This window comes from Protopterus annectens, chromosome 13.part0 (genome assembly GCF_019279795.1).
Source record: "Protopterus annectens isolate FY-2018-M chromosome 13.part0, PAN1.0, whole genome shotgun sequence".
In the NCBI taxonomy this organism is placed as follows: Eukaryota; Metazoa; Chordata; order Ceratodontiformes; family Protopteridae; genus Protopterus; species Protopterus annectens.
The window spans coordinates 1,190,277,287-1,190,291,289 of NC_056747.1; positions in this window are offsets into that span (position 1 = coordinate 1,190,277,287).

Sequence of the window (14,003 nt, forward strand, 5' to 3'; positions counted from 1 at the left end):
ATCATTAGCGGACCGGAGTTCCACTGTGGTGACCCCTAACCGGGAAAAGTCAAAAGAAGAAGAACTGATTACAAATTTATTAGAAGGAATTCAATTAATAACTGACTTATTCACAAACTGCAAAAATTAAATGTTAATTTCAATAAATGGAACATGTTTCTCTAAAGAAATTCTATAGGTGAAGATAATTTCCAAGATAACAATTTCAGAAATATTTTCCCTATGTGAATTGGAACCCACACCACACCAAAAGGTAGACATGATGGCTGGTTTCCTTATGAGCCAAGATGACAGGCAGCACATGTTCTTTTTAAACAAACAGGTACTGCTTTACTAACCCTGCAGTTAAAGAGCTGATGTTAGCAGAGCATTACGTATTATGAGCCTATTCATAGGAAATCAATGACTAGTTCAGTTATCCGTAACCATGCACAAAATAAACATTAATATCAGTAAGTGCCTATGGGTGAAGTAAACTGAGAGGACAATTTCAGACATGTTTCCCCTGCATGAATTTGAACCCATTGCACACCAAAATGAATATGCTGGCTAGTTTCCTTACAGGCCAAGATAACAGGCAGTAGGTATTTCATCTTAACAAACAGGTACTGCTGGTATTTATTCAAATTCCTGTGGAGAACAGATGAATAAGGAAACTTCAAACACATTTTGGACATTTTATTGTAAAGAAAAACAGCTATCAACACATAACTGAAAACATATGTGTAAGCAGTCAGGTTGGATCATAGGAAGTTACTAAGCTACTGGCCCTGAGGCCCTTACAAGCCTAGCCAAGAATTTAGCCCATGTTCCGACAACTCAGCACCCAATTCCCCTATCCAGCAGGGACAAAGGTGGAATCATAGGGGTGTATATTCTGTATTTTCTGTTCCCCATCCAGTTAGCCATGTTGTGCTTAAAGAAAAGTTAATGAGGTACTCTGCTTGACGTGGACAGGGAATCTATTCCACAGAAGGGGAAGTCTCTGGGACACAAATCTGTCCCACCAACAAGTCCTATTGATGTCACAGACCAGGATGAGGTCACACGTGTTTACTCCAGTGAAGCTTGACTTGCGAATATGCAGCAGTCCCATCAAGGCGGGGTCTGAGATTGCTTTGTATGCCAGACAGAGGTCACCTCTGAGGAGTCTGTATGATTCTAAGTAGAGGGACAGAGCTTTTAGCCTATCTGTGTAGGATAGATGTTTGAGGCCCTGAATTCTTCTGGTGAGGAACCTCTGTGGTTTCTCTAGCTGCTGTATGTTCTTTGTGAGGTACATGCCGAAAGGGCAATGTATTCAGTAATGGGTCTTACAAGGAAGAATACAGGGATGTTATGACCTCCTTGTCCCTGGATGAGAAAAAGTACCCTTACTAATGAAGTGGGCCATGTAGAAAGCTTTCCATACAATGGAGGCAATATGGTGGTCAAAAGTCAGTTTGCTATCAACCTGGGTGCCGAAGTCCCTCACGACTGATTGTGTGTTTAGGACCTTGTTATTAATGTGACAATTTGTGTGGACGTCACTCTCCTCAAATGGGATGATGATGCATTTTTAGCATTCAGTTTGAGGCCATATTTCTGGCACCAGTCATTTGTTTGGGTGAGACTCTCTTGGAGGATGTCCACATCACTAGGGGAATTGATGACAGCACCCAGCTTGCAGTCATCTGCAAACTTGGTCAGCCATAGCGCACTGATTTTGGCCTGCACCTCAGAAAAGTATATCCCAAGCAAGAGAGGCCCCAAGACTGATACCTGGGATACACCTCTCGTTACGGGTCTACTGCTTGAGGTGGCTTCCCTATTTTGACTAGGTGGGTTCTATCAGTGAGCCAGTTTGCTACCCATCTGATAACATATGAATTGATGCCTAGATTGGCTAAATGTGACCATATTAAGAATGTCTACTTTATTAGGATGAAGGAATTATAGAACTTATGTATGAGTTTTTATTCAGACATATAACATATAATGAAGTTCGCAGATGACTGCAAACTAGGAGCCATAATCGAAACTCCTAATGATGTGGACATCCTACAAAAGGGCCTCACTGAGACAGATGCCTGGTGTCAAAGCCATGGCCTCAAGCTCAATGCCAAAAAGTGCATTGTCATCCCTTTTGGTAAAAACTCTGTACTCATGGACTACCACATAGGCAGTAGTCTACTTAACTCCGAAAGTGTGATAAGAGACCTTGGGACACAAGTGGACAGTACTCTCTCCTTTGATAACCACATCACCACAGTAGTCAGGAAATCCTTCTATGTGGCACACCTCATCACAAAAGGTTTCTTATCTAGGTAAAAAGAGGTCATTGTTCCCCTCTACTCGTCACTCATTAGACCCATTATAGTGTACAATGCCCCTTTTGGTATGTACCTCACAAGACATCTACAATACCTCACAAAGAGGATTACCGGCCTCAAACAGATGCCCTACGCAGGCCGTCTCAAAAAAACTCCAGTTTTACTCCATCGCATATCGCCTACTCAGAGGCGATCTCTGCCTAATATACAAAGCTATGTCAAACCCAGAGCTGTTGGACATGCTCCACTTAAAGAAATCCGAATCCCTCCAAGCTACAAGCTCCAGGGACCTAAACCTTGTCACCACAATAAACAGAACATGCTGCAGGGATAAGACTTCCCATACTCTGGAACAAACTACCTATCTATATCAAACAAAGCTCCTCATTAGCACTCTTCAAGAAAAATCTAGCTGATTGGATGGGAGATAGGAAATTCACCCCAGGGATCACCTTTGTGGCTCTACTCGACAGGGGCACAAGAAAATAATTTTCTTGGGTGGCTAAAGCCAGGGTATCTTTTTGGCTAGGCTTATATAGGCCCTAGGGTCAATAGCGTAGTACCTACCTATGAGCCTATGAACCTATAGAATGCTGCACTAGGCGATACTGTGGTACTATAATGGAAAACAATGAAATTCACAGTCATCAGTAGCCTAGGCTGTATAGGTTTCAGTGATGCATGAGGACAGTGGATGTGTGAAATGATATCGTTATATGTTGTAAAACATATGTACATCTACAAAGTTCACAATTATGTATATTATAATCATTATTAAAGAAATTAACAGCATGGGAATCAAATCCAGACCTATAAGAACAGAAATTACCACATCCACTTAATTATCGCCGTGAGCTAATTGTCACAACAGTTAATGGTTACAAAAAACATCTATCTGATATATATGGGACACAGATAATGGGGGGGTGCTGAAAAGTTCTAAGCCCAACCAACTTTCTAATATCTCTAATTTCCATAGGAATGCTCAGGTATACGTAGGATAGTCACACTTACAGTAGGGATCCACGGGCTGTCTCCGCACCTCAGCAACCCTCTGACAAAGCTTCTCTATTTCACTCTGATGCATGTCATCATAACAGTGGCAAACCTGCACTCCAGTGTGATAGATGCCTGTATGTCTTCAGTAATCCCCGCAATCTGGTTCCAGATGTCTAACATCGTAAAGCTCCTTGGTCTGGCTCTCAACAGATGATCTATTTCAGCGTGCGTGGTCAGCATCTGGGTGGTCTTCTCCTCCTTGATTCAGTTGGGTACACAGACATCTCCGTATCCTTGAACTAGCCATCTTGATTCTCCAATGGAAAATGTCTGATAAATGCAATAACAGACAAATGCTCACTGAGGTCCCACTCATTTTACAGGTAGCAATGGTCTGAACTGTAAATGTATCAAAATCATTATTTGAAAATGCCACTGATGTCATGTAATCAGATCATCGGAAGATAACTAGCATGTGTGACAAATATTACTGTTTACTGATACCCATTGGGTGTTTACACCACATGTAGCCAATTTATGCGAAGGTGTGCAAATAGAATTCCAAAACCTAAAATTTTAATGAACCTCAATAATTATGTATGGTGTACATTGTTCTTAAAGGGTGCACATTAGGTGTACTTAGTTTCTGTGATTTGGAATGAGGAGTACATTGGCAACTGGTAGTGTTTCTGGTTTGGTGATTATTTGTTAAAGTCATTCTCAAAGGTACCTCATTAAATTTGTTTTTATTAAAATGTGAGTTTTAAGAGAAATTGTTGTAAGTTACTGGACTGATGTTTGATTGACTTTTATGCAGTTGTATAGACAGATGTGCACTGCAAATGTGAACAGTATATGGAAATGTATGGATTCCGATACTATCCATATGTACTATCTTCTTTTGATGTTACAAGTATTTTTTTCATTCACATTTCTTAATCAATGCATTAATAACATGTTCTGTTGCTGTTACAGATATTCATTCACTGATTTTTTTAACAAAGTGATAATAGTATGTTCTTTTGCTGTTACAGATATTCATTCAGTGATTTTTTTTAACAAAGTGATAATAGTATGTTCTTTTGCTGTTGTGGATATTTCCTCATTGATGTTTTTTAACAATAGTCTTATCACTACTGGCTCAATATACAAAGAATCTATGCTGTCTGTGGCCTGCCTACAGATCCTGATGTTTGCTGATGCTTTCCAAATGTTGTTCAGTTGTTAGTTTGTGTAGTATTTTCATATGAACGGCATACAGGTTTCTGTGGCATGATGCTGTTGTCTTTGGACCTCCATTCAACATATATGTAGTGTGAAGGGGTTCTAATCCCACACACTGACTCTACATATATTACAAGCGGTGTTTATTTTACAAATGTTATCTATGAAGCCATTGTTGTTGCTTTTTATATGTCAGATTAGTATTTGTCACAGACAGTGTTTTACAGACTTTTGCACTGCACAGGAATGCATACTGTTTATGTTGACATATGCTGTCCACAGAATCATCTGCCTAAATGGGCTAACACAGGAATATGATCATGCGCATATCACTGTCTTTCAGATGGCCATCCATCCAATGGGTAACAATTTCTCCACACAGGAAAATGAAATCATACTTGATGTTCTCTGACAACATGGATGGGGACACCTTGGCCATTCTGGCAATGCAGTTTGGAGAAATGAAATCTGGACTGAACTCACCAACAGGATAAATGCAGTTGGAGGTCACAACAGACCCCATGGTGCCTGTAGATGATGCTGCTCAGACATGATCCTTCGTGCCGCCAACATATTAAGATGATTCAAGAGTTCAAGGGATTCCACTGGTGGAGGACCATCACTGACCGCCCTGATGACATCACAATATTTCTAGTCTGACTACATACAGTTAGAGGAGAGTGACAGGCCAAATATGTATATCTTTCTTTCTTTCCGTGACAAGGTTAAGTATAGAGAAATCACTGCATATTGCTGTAGCATGCATATTCATGCACTGTTATTTTTGATTTACAGCAGCAGATTTGAGCCATGCACACAAATCCACACAGGGTGATAATGATGAACACAGGTTTACTGACATGTATTCATACAACTGCAGTATAGATAGAACAGTTCAACCAAACACGTGTAATGCATTAATATTCACAGGTCCAGCTACTTCAGAAGAATACCAGAGAATGGCAGGCAAGTGTCTCCACACTGTGTTACTGTGACCACTACCTGTTATTACCTTAGCCTCGTTTCACAACACTGCTGTTTACTGTCATATTGTTATTTCCCTAACACTGTACACTACTGGTACATGCAATGTGAGCTCACATTGTGTAAGTTCAAGTTCAGACAGACCAGGTATTTTACTGCAACCGGTTCATAGCTTGCATCAATGTGCAGCACGCATGTGATACAGGACATTAGTGTCAATATTTTACAACATAGGGCCATATGGCTTATAGGTGCAATGTCCATCATCTGAGTATCTGCAGCCCCTATCACTGTGTTTTATAAGTGATACTGTCAATATTGTTTTTGCTAAATACATGACTGTGTTGTATTTCTATTTCCTTTCCTACCACAAGATCCACAGTACAACCCACAAACTCTTCACAGGGGGAGTCTGTTAGTGGTATGCTATTAATTAGCTTTCACATGTCATTGCTGTTAATCCTGTTGTTGTCCTCCATTAGTACTGTGTCTTTCTTCCCATTCCAAGGCCAGGCTGCATCAAGATCATAAGCTACACAAACAAGTGGTATATGTATGTCAAGCCTTCGGAATGTTCACAAACAAGTGGTATGTGTAAGTCAGGCCTTCGGAATGTTCACAAACAAGTGGTATGTGTAAGACAGGCCTTCGGAATGTTCACAAATAAGTGGTATGTGTATGTCAGGCCTTCGGAATGTTCACAAACAAGTGGTATGTGTATGTCAGGTCTTCGGAATGTTCACAAACAAGTGGTATGTGTATGTCAGGCCTTCAGAATGTTCATGAACAAGTGGTATGTGTATGTCAGGTGATCAGAATGTTCACAAACAAGTGGTATGTGTATGTCAGGCCTTCGGACTTTTCACAAACAAGTGGTATGTGTATGTCAGGCCTTAGGAATGTTCACAAACAAGTGGTATGTCTATGTCAGGCCTTCAGAATGTTCACAAACAAGTGGTATGTGTATGTCAGGCCTTTAGAATTTTCACAAACAAGTGGTATGTGTATGTCAGGCATTCAGTATGTTTTAACTGTGTTCACATGGTTAATGGTGGCAATGATGTGATCACTAATGTTGATTTTTTTTACCTACAATACTTGAAGTTCATTTCTCTTCAACAGCATCATCTTCCCCATGAGGAGTTGTCAGGTGTATGTTTTTTTTATTCCTCACATATGTCATGTATGTTGGCTATGTAACCTAATTGTATACCCCGTTTTAAACAGATGATGTAAATCATACATACATACAGAAGACCTCATGTAAAGTCATTATTATTTGTAACATTGCAGTGAGATATACATGTCATATGTCTTTGATGTTATCCAGCATGTGATGTAAGCTCATTGTCCTGATCTGTGTCATCTGTCTCTTCTTTTAGCACATCAACTATCTGTATTGTCCATCAGCCCATTCAGTGATCATGATGAAGGATCTGATGTGCCTCCACATGGTAGCATGGCCCCTGGCCCACAGGACACTGATGTGTTGATACAGTTCATCCAAGATGTTAACAGTGATGTTGATGCAGCTGTAGCCTCAAATGTGGAAGAAAACTTGTCTGGCCATTCTGAGAATAATGAGTCATTGGATGTTGAATGGGATGAGGCCATTGAATGACAGACCTAAGTTGAGACTGCTGTTGATGTTACTAGTTCCCCACAACACCCTGAAACAGAGCCTTACATTAGATGTAGTGTGCAGATGGTGTGCATGGCCAGGTGTTAGAGGGGGTCCGCCATCTGCTGCAGGCAACTGAACATTCCCAACAATGTCATTGATCAGACATATGTGCACTTGCATGTGCCACAGATCGTGTTGTACACCAGCTATGTGTGATGCATGAAGTACAGGTGTGCAGACATGGTGAGGTAATGGCATCATTGCCTGCTGAAAATGATAGCAAGCTAACTGTGGCACAGCTAGTCAAAACCCTGACTTCTGCAAGTACTACAGCAATGCCGTAGTACAAGCAGGGTTCTGGGTGCTGTGAATGTGCTCAGCCAATTGCAACACAGAAGAGGCAGGCCACCTCTCTGCAGAACCATCATTGCCCATCAAGTATCAGTATCTGTAGTCCAACATGCACACACTTCCACTGCTGGTCCATCTGCTATGGTCCCACCAGTCACAACAAGGCCTTCAATTCACAGTCATGTTCCTTCACCTCAACATGGTGTTGTCACAGCACCAGTCTCTTCTGTGGAGTAACCTGGACCAAGTGTTTCTGCATGTGGTAGGGGCAGAGCAGACTGTCGTTTGAGACTTCAGCAAGATTAGATTAGAGCAAGTAAAATTTCATAAACATAGCTGACTCCTTGTATTATACTACTAATTTACTGTCATATAGTTTTCTGTGGCTATTAAAAGTTCTGTGTTGCTTCCTTTTTTCATGTTATTATACTGTAGAGATTAGAATGTGTTGCACTGATGAGTTTCCCTTATTGCTTTCCATACACTGATACAACAATCAGAGTGTGTATGCATACCTGTATCAGCTGTGCTCTGAATTGATAATTCTTGTTGTGACAGATTTGCATATATGTTCATAATACTATATGTTATGATTATGGTGTTATGTCTGATGCTTAATGTGTACATCTAGTGGGTAGTTGCCATTAGATGTAATCTGTGCTGCTGTGGTGGGACAACACCTAAAACATTAATGATTAATCTGGGTACTCATATACGTGTGGCTTATAATGACTCAAAGTTGTGGGTCAGATGCTGCCATGTAGCCTGGGCCTGCACTTGTGGTCACACCCTACATTGCCAACATCTGTGTCTTCTGCCTCCTAAGTCCTCCTGCTCCTCCTCTGACACGTGTGGGATGTCCTCTTCAGACATTTGTGGTTCTGGGGAAGTTCACCTACACCTGCTGTTGGAAAACTGCCATGTGCTCTAGTTAGTATGGTGTGCAGCATGGCACACACTATTATCATCTGTGCTGCCTTCTCAGGTGTATATTGCAATGTACCATGGGATGTGTCCAGACTACTGAACCTAGCTTTCAGTACACCAAACACATGCTCTGTGGTGTTTCTTGTTGCTGTATGTGCTCCATTGTAGGCCTCCTGTGCAGTGTTGGATGGTTCACAGTATGGCGTCATTAGCCATGGCTCAAGTGGATAACCACAGTCACCTGTTGAGGGAATAAAAACACATTTGGCCAGAATGGATACTGTTGTGAGACGTATCCTTAGCTAACATCCTAGCTGTGTTCCTGTACTTACCTAGTAGTAGTCCCTCAGGTATTTCACTTTGCTGTAATGCAGCCCTTAGTCCACTTTCCCTCCATATGGCAGCATCATGGACACTTCCAGGATGTGTTGCCATGATGTTTGTTATGTTGCTATCTGCTGCACACACAACCTAGCAGTTGATGGATGGCCAGCCCTTTCGGTTTATGTGTTGGTCTACTTCAGGATGTACTGGTATCTTGACAGGTATGTGTGTGCAATCTATTGCACCCAGGACATGGGGAGAGTTTGCAATGTTGTAAAACTTGTGCTTTACACTTCTCCACTTCATGGGGGTGGATAGAAAGTGTATGCAGTTACCCACATTGGTGCACATTGCTTCTAGGAATTTTGCCAGGATACTGCTGGCAGCTGTCTGTGACACTCCCACAATATCCCTCATGTGTCTCTGAAATGTTCAAGATGCAAGTACACCCAGACTGAAACATACTTTGGTTTCAAGGGGTGATCGGGTTTCCTCAAAGGGTCTGCACAGACATATGTGGGGCACACGTTGCAGACAGCCTGCACAAGTTGTCTGTCTAGCCAGTACCTGTCAATTATTTGCTGGTATGACAACTGATTTAGTTGCAGCCTTGCTCTGACTCTAGCCTTCTAGGGTGCACAGCCACAGCCTCATTTATGGTTTGTATCATTGCAGTCTGTTGCAGTTCATTAACTGCAGGCTGCATTTTTATGTTTTTTTTTTATATAGACTCTGGCAAAATCTATAGTATTAGCTTTTATTCCTCGAGAGCCGTAAAATATATGCTGAGGATTTTAGAAACAGAGTCGGCGTGGCTATTTGTCGCATTTGAGTTGTGTTGTGTGTGCACAATGTGTTTTGAATCAGACAGTTATGCACAGAATCTGTAATTATCCTGTGTTGAATAGCTAAGTACTCAGACTGCCTTCAGCTTATCTTCTGAAACTGTGTACTCAGCAGGTGCACTGAAGTCTTCCTTTGGTGTGCTGCACTGTCTGCAAATAGCTTCTGCGAACCTTATGGAATTTGGTCCTACATGTTGGTCAAAAGATAATGTTATGTTGACAGTTACTCCAAGATCGTTATAACGTTTTAGTTATTAACTTACTGTACACAGGGTATCCTTTTAATAAGTGTTATTCATTTTTAAGAAAATGGACCTTTTATTGGCAGGTAGAATTAAAACATGCTCTACAGCAATAATGTGACAGCAAATAACACTGAGAAAAAAAATGAGAAAAAAGGGGTAAATAGTAAAATAGCAGCAAACAATTACTCAAAACATACCAGCAAGTTAAGACCACTGGTAAAAAACAGCAAACCTGCAATTCACTAAGAAATCCAGCTAAATTCATAAACAATGTTACACAATATGTACCAATGTGTCATGATGACAGGGAAGTGTATAGATTTGAACATGTCCATTTCAAAGACAACGGTGCACAGAGTTGTGTAAAACTATGAATTGTGTCAGAATGTCACTGCAGCAAAGCACAAGCAACCACATGTGGAAGAGTGATATAGAAAATCATGCACCAGGCTATATACAGAGTGTATACGTCTACAAGTAGTGCCCTTATGTCCTTACCGACATCACCAGGAAACACATAGGCAAAGACTAAACTGCAGCTACACAACTTATTAATAAAAAGAAATGATTAAAGCTAGCTCACCATCACACTTCTCAACTTCTTTACTCAACTGTCGACAAACACAGAAACAGTGAGGGAGACAAAAGCTAAAAAAGATGGCCGATTTTTAAATATTATTCTAATTCACATAAAAAGTTAACAGAACAATATCTTTTGTACCAACATGCATTTTCTGAACAGTATTAAGTATGAAACTCAAATGTCTGGCATTATTGAGTGACTATAATACTTAACAATTTTACAAGAAAATCATACATTTTACAAGGACAGGGCAAAAATATGAAGCAAAATCAGTGATATTCTGCAAAATTCTGGACAGTCGAGAAGTATGCTCACCATCACTAACTACAGGAAATAACAACCACTTCTGGAAATAAACATGCTGGCCATGTCAACCCCTCACAGAAATTACACAGACATGATGAGGGAACATAATATAAATGGCATTCTTTTAATGAATAGTAGAAGTAGCCAATATATGCTGTATATCAGTGTTGCTGGAAAAGAAAAAGATACCTCTACAGGTAACAGCATATATGAATCCAAAAGCAACATAGAAACAAGCACAGTAGGTTCATACACAGCCACTCTTGACTTACCCCCAAAAAGCCTGCCTGATAAAATTTGTTTTAGAAACCTACATATGCACACGCACACACACACACACACACACACACACACAAACACATATATATATATATATATATATATATATATATATATATATATATATATATATAGGGATCTACTTCAAATAATCAAAGTATCAGAATATCGAATCACAGTACATTGAGATGACTTTGCCAAATCATCACAACATCGAAAACGTACAGAACATCGAACCCGGAACATTGAAACCAACTCCCCTAGCAACCCTGTCCAATCTAACACAAAAACCCTCTCATAAAACATCAACAAAAACCTCCCAGTTAACAACATAAATAAATAACTCACCCTACACTGCACTTTCACAGTCCAGAACTTCCTGCACCCATAATACTACACTACCTTAAAGGAACACAACTCCTAAAAATAATCAAACTAAAGTAATAACTAATGTCTCTATATACCAACTCCAAGATCACACTACTGCAAAGAAAATGGCATATTTAAAGGTATGTTAACCTTGCTGCTACCAAGTACACGTCAGTAGCCTGTATTCAATGTTCTGGGTTAGATGTTCTATACGTTTGATTTTGTGATCTTTCAGCAAAGTCATCTCAATGTACAGGAATTTGACACTCTAGTACTTTCATTATTTGAAACAGACCCTGTGATGCCCCTGAACTGGCCCAGTAATCAAGGAGCCTCAATCCTCGCCATTAACACCAGTGAAGGACGTGCACATTGGGAGGATGACAAGCACACACACAGTAAAGTACAATTTCCCTTTAGAGCACACAGAGATCACAGTCAGTCTGGGGCTGGTTTCTTTCTCTCTCTCTCCAGATCCCCAATAAGACTCTCCACTGACATAGTTATAGGGTTAAGATCTCAGCTGAGTGGTCAAGCTAAAACCTCCAGCACCCTCTCTGTCCAACCAGTGCTTCATATCCCTGCCCAAGTAGCTGACACACACACACACACACACACACACACACACACACACACACTTTAAGATTTGCTTTATATATAAAACACACAGACACTCCTGGGGAAGACTGGCACAGATTTACTAGATATGCCCCCTTCTGCCCAGACTATAAGGTAGTAATCATTGCCACCAATCACTACTTGCTTATCAGCTACTAAAGGCCCTTCTCAAAGGGTGACTAATTCTACTGTGCAGTGTTACTGTTATCCAAATGATGTGTGACCAGAACTGTTGAGGCTATTTAGGAGTGGCTTATACAGTGTCCACAAATACATTCAAGTACTCTAAGAGCTTAAATATCTCTAAACAAAACCAGAATTAAATGGTTTAAATATATTTAATAATAAATAACAAAAGCACAAGGCAATACTCATTAACTCAACACAGTGATAATAGAGGTCAGAATCATGGGGAATATTTTAAAACAGCATTGCAAGACAGTCTCACATAAATACAGAAAATATCTAAGCTAATCATGCCGTATTCCTATCTTTATCTAAGAGATACTATGTTCTAAATAACTTACTGACAGAGCAAGGCAAATACAGATGAGAAGTGCTGAAGAGATGTTTACAGATCCATAACAAGATACAAAAGGCCCAGACTTTTTTCTGAGATAGTTCTTAAATTAATAATACACATTACTGCTGGGTTAGCTAGATGACATCACTATTTGACACCTGAATCTAGTTCCCAGGCTAAACAGATAGGAACAGAGTTTAACATGTCTCTATGAAAAATACTTATCTCTTAGAAGCTGACATTTATCTCTCAGAAGCTTGCCTGAAACTGGAAGTGGTAAAACAATTACCTTGGAAACCTGTAATTACCTCTGTTTCCGGACAATAGGAAAGCCTACAACTCTAGACACTGTCTAATTTGAGCTGAAACAGAGATAACAGAGTCATAAACAAGTTCCACTTATTTTCTTAGAGTTTGCAAGTTAACTCTGTATATTCCAGCCTTTACCATCAACACATATATTTGCATAGGCATGTAGTTTATATACATTCTGCTCTTTTCCAGCAGGGTGCACTGTGGTTACAATCTTGAAGCTCAGTGCAGAATATAAAGTTTTCTTACGTATCTAAGGCAAGCATACAAATCATATTACTATTCACAAATGACATAGAATTATTTACAAAATTCTATCTAGCTGCGATGGCAGCTTTCACAGACCCATATATGGTTATTTTTAATACACTGTTGATCCACTACATTAGCATACAGTACATTGACCAAAAACAATTGAAACACAATCCACTGTCACACTGATATGCATACTCTGAGTGGAAAAGTTGGCACATGCAAAAATAAATAATAATATATACCAACTCTGTGACAGTAAGACAGCGAGAAAAAGGCAAAATCCCACTCCCCACTGAATATCAATCTCGTAAAAGAAATGCCGGCATCCTGAGATGAACCAGCAGCTTGACAAAACAACTAACCTTCCTAAACATTTAAAATTAGGAATGTATAACCAAACACACTGCACTCATTCATATATATATATATATATATATATATATATATATATATATATATATATATATATATATATATATATATATATATATATATATAAAATTACTTACCGTTATCGAACTGCACTAATATTGATGTGAATAATGACACCAAATGATCAACATTATGCACATTGACACGTTACTAAGAATGCACTACGCATCAATCTTGGTCCATACGAAAATCTTAAAACAAAATTAAAAAGAAAACATCATTTTATGCACGATAAGGAGCTGCTCTTTCTGACTTTGGCCATGACTTTTTTTTTCTTTTGTTATATAGCCTGTTAAAGTAAGGATTCTACCAGTGTGGTTTGATTTTGTTGTTAGATATGGGCTTACTTCTGGTAGACTCAGCAGTCTCTATGCAGCCATGTACATGTTTGTACAGGATTTCTGTACATAGCTCTGCATAGGTAGCTGTGTTCTCGGGGTTTAATACAGCCGTAAATTTTGACAAACTGTTGCTTAACAGGATGTGGTTTG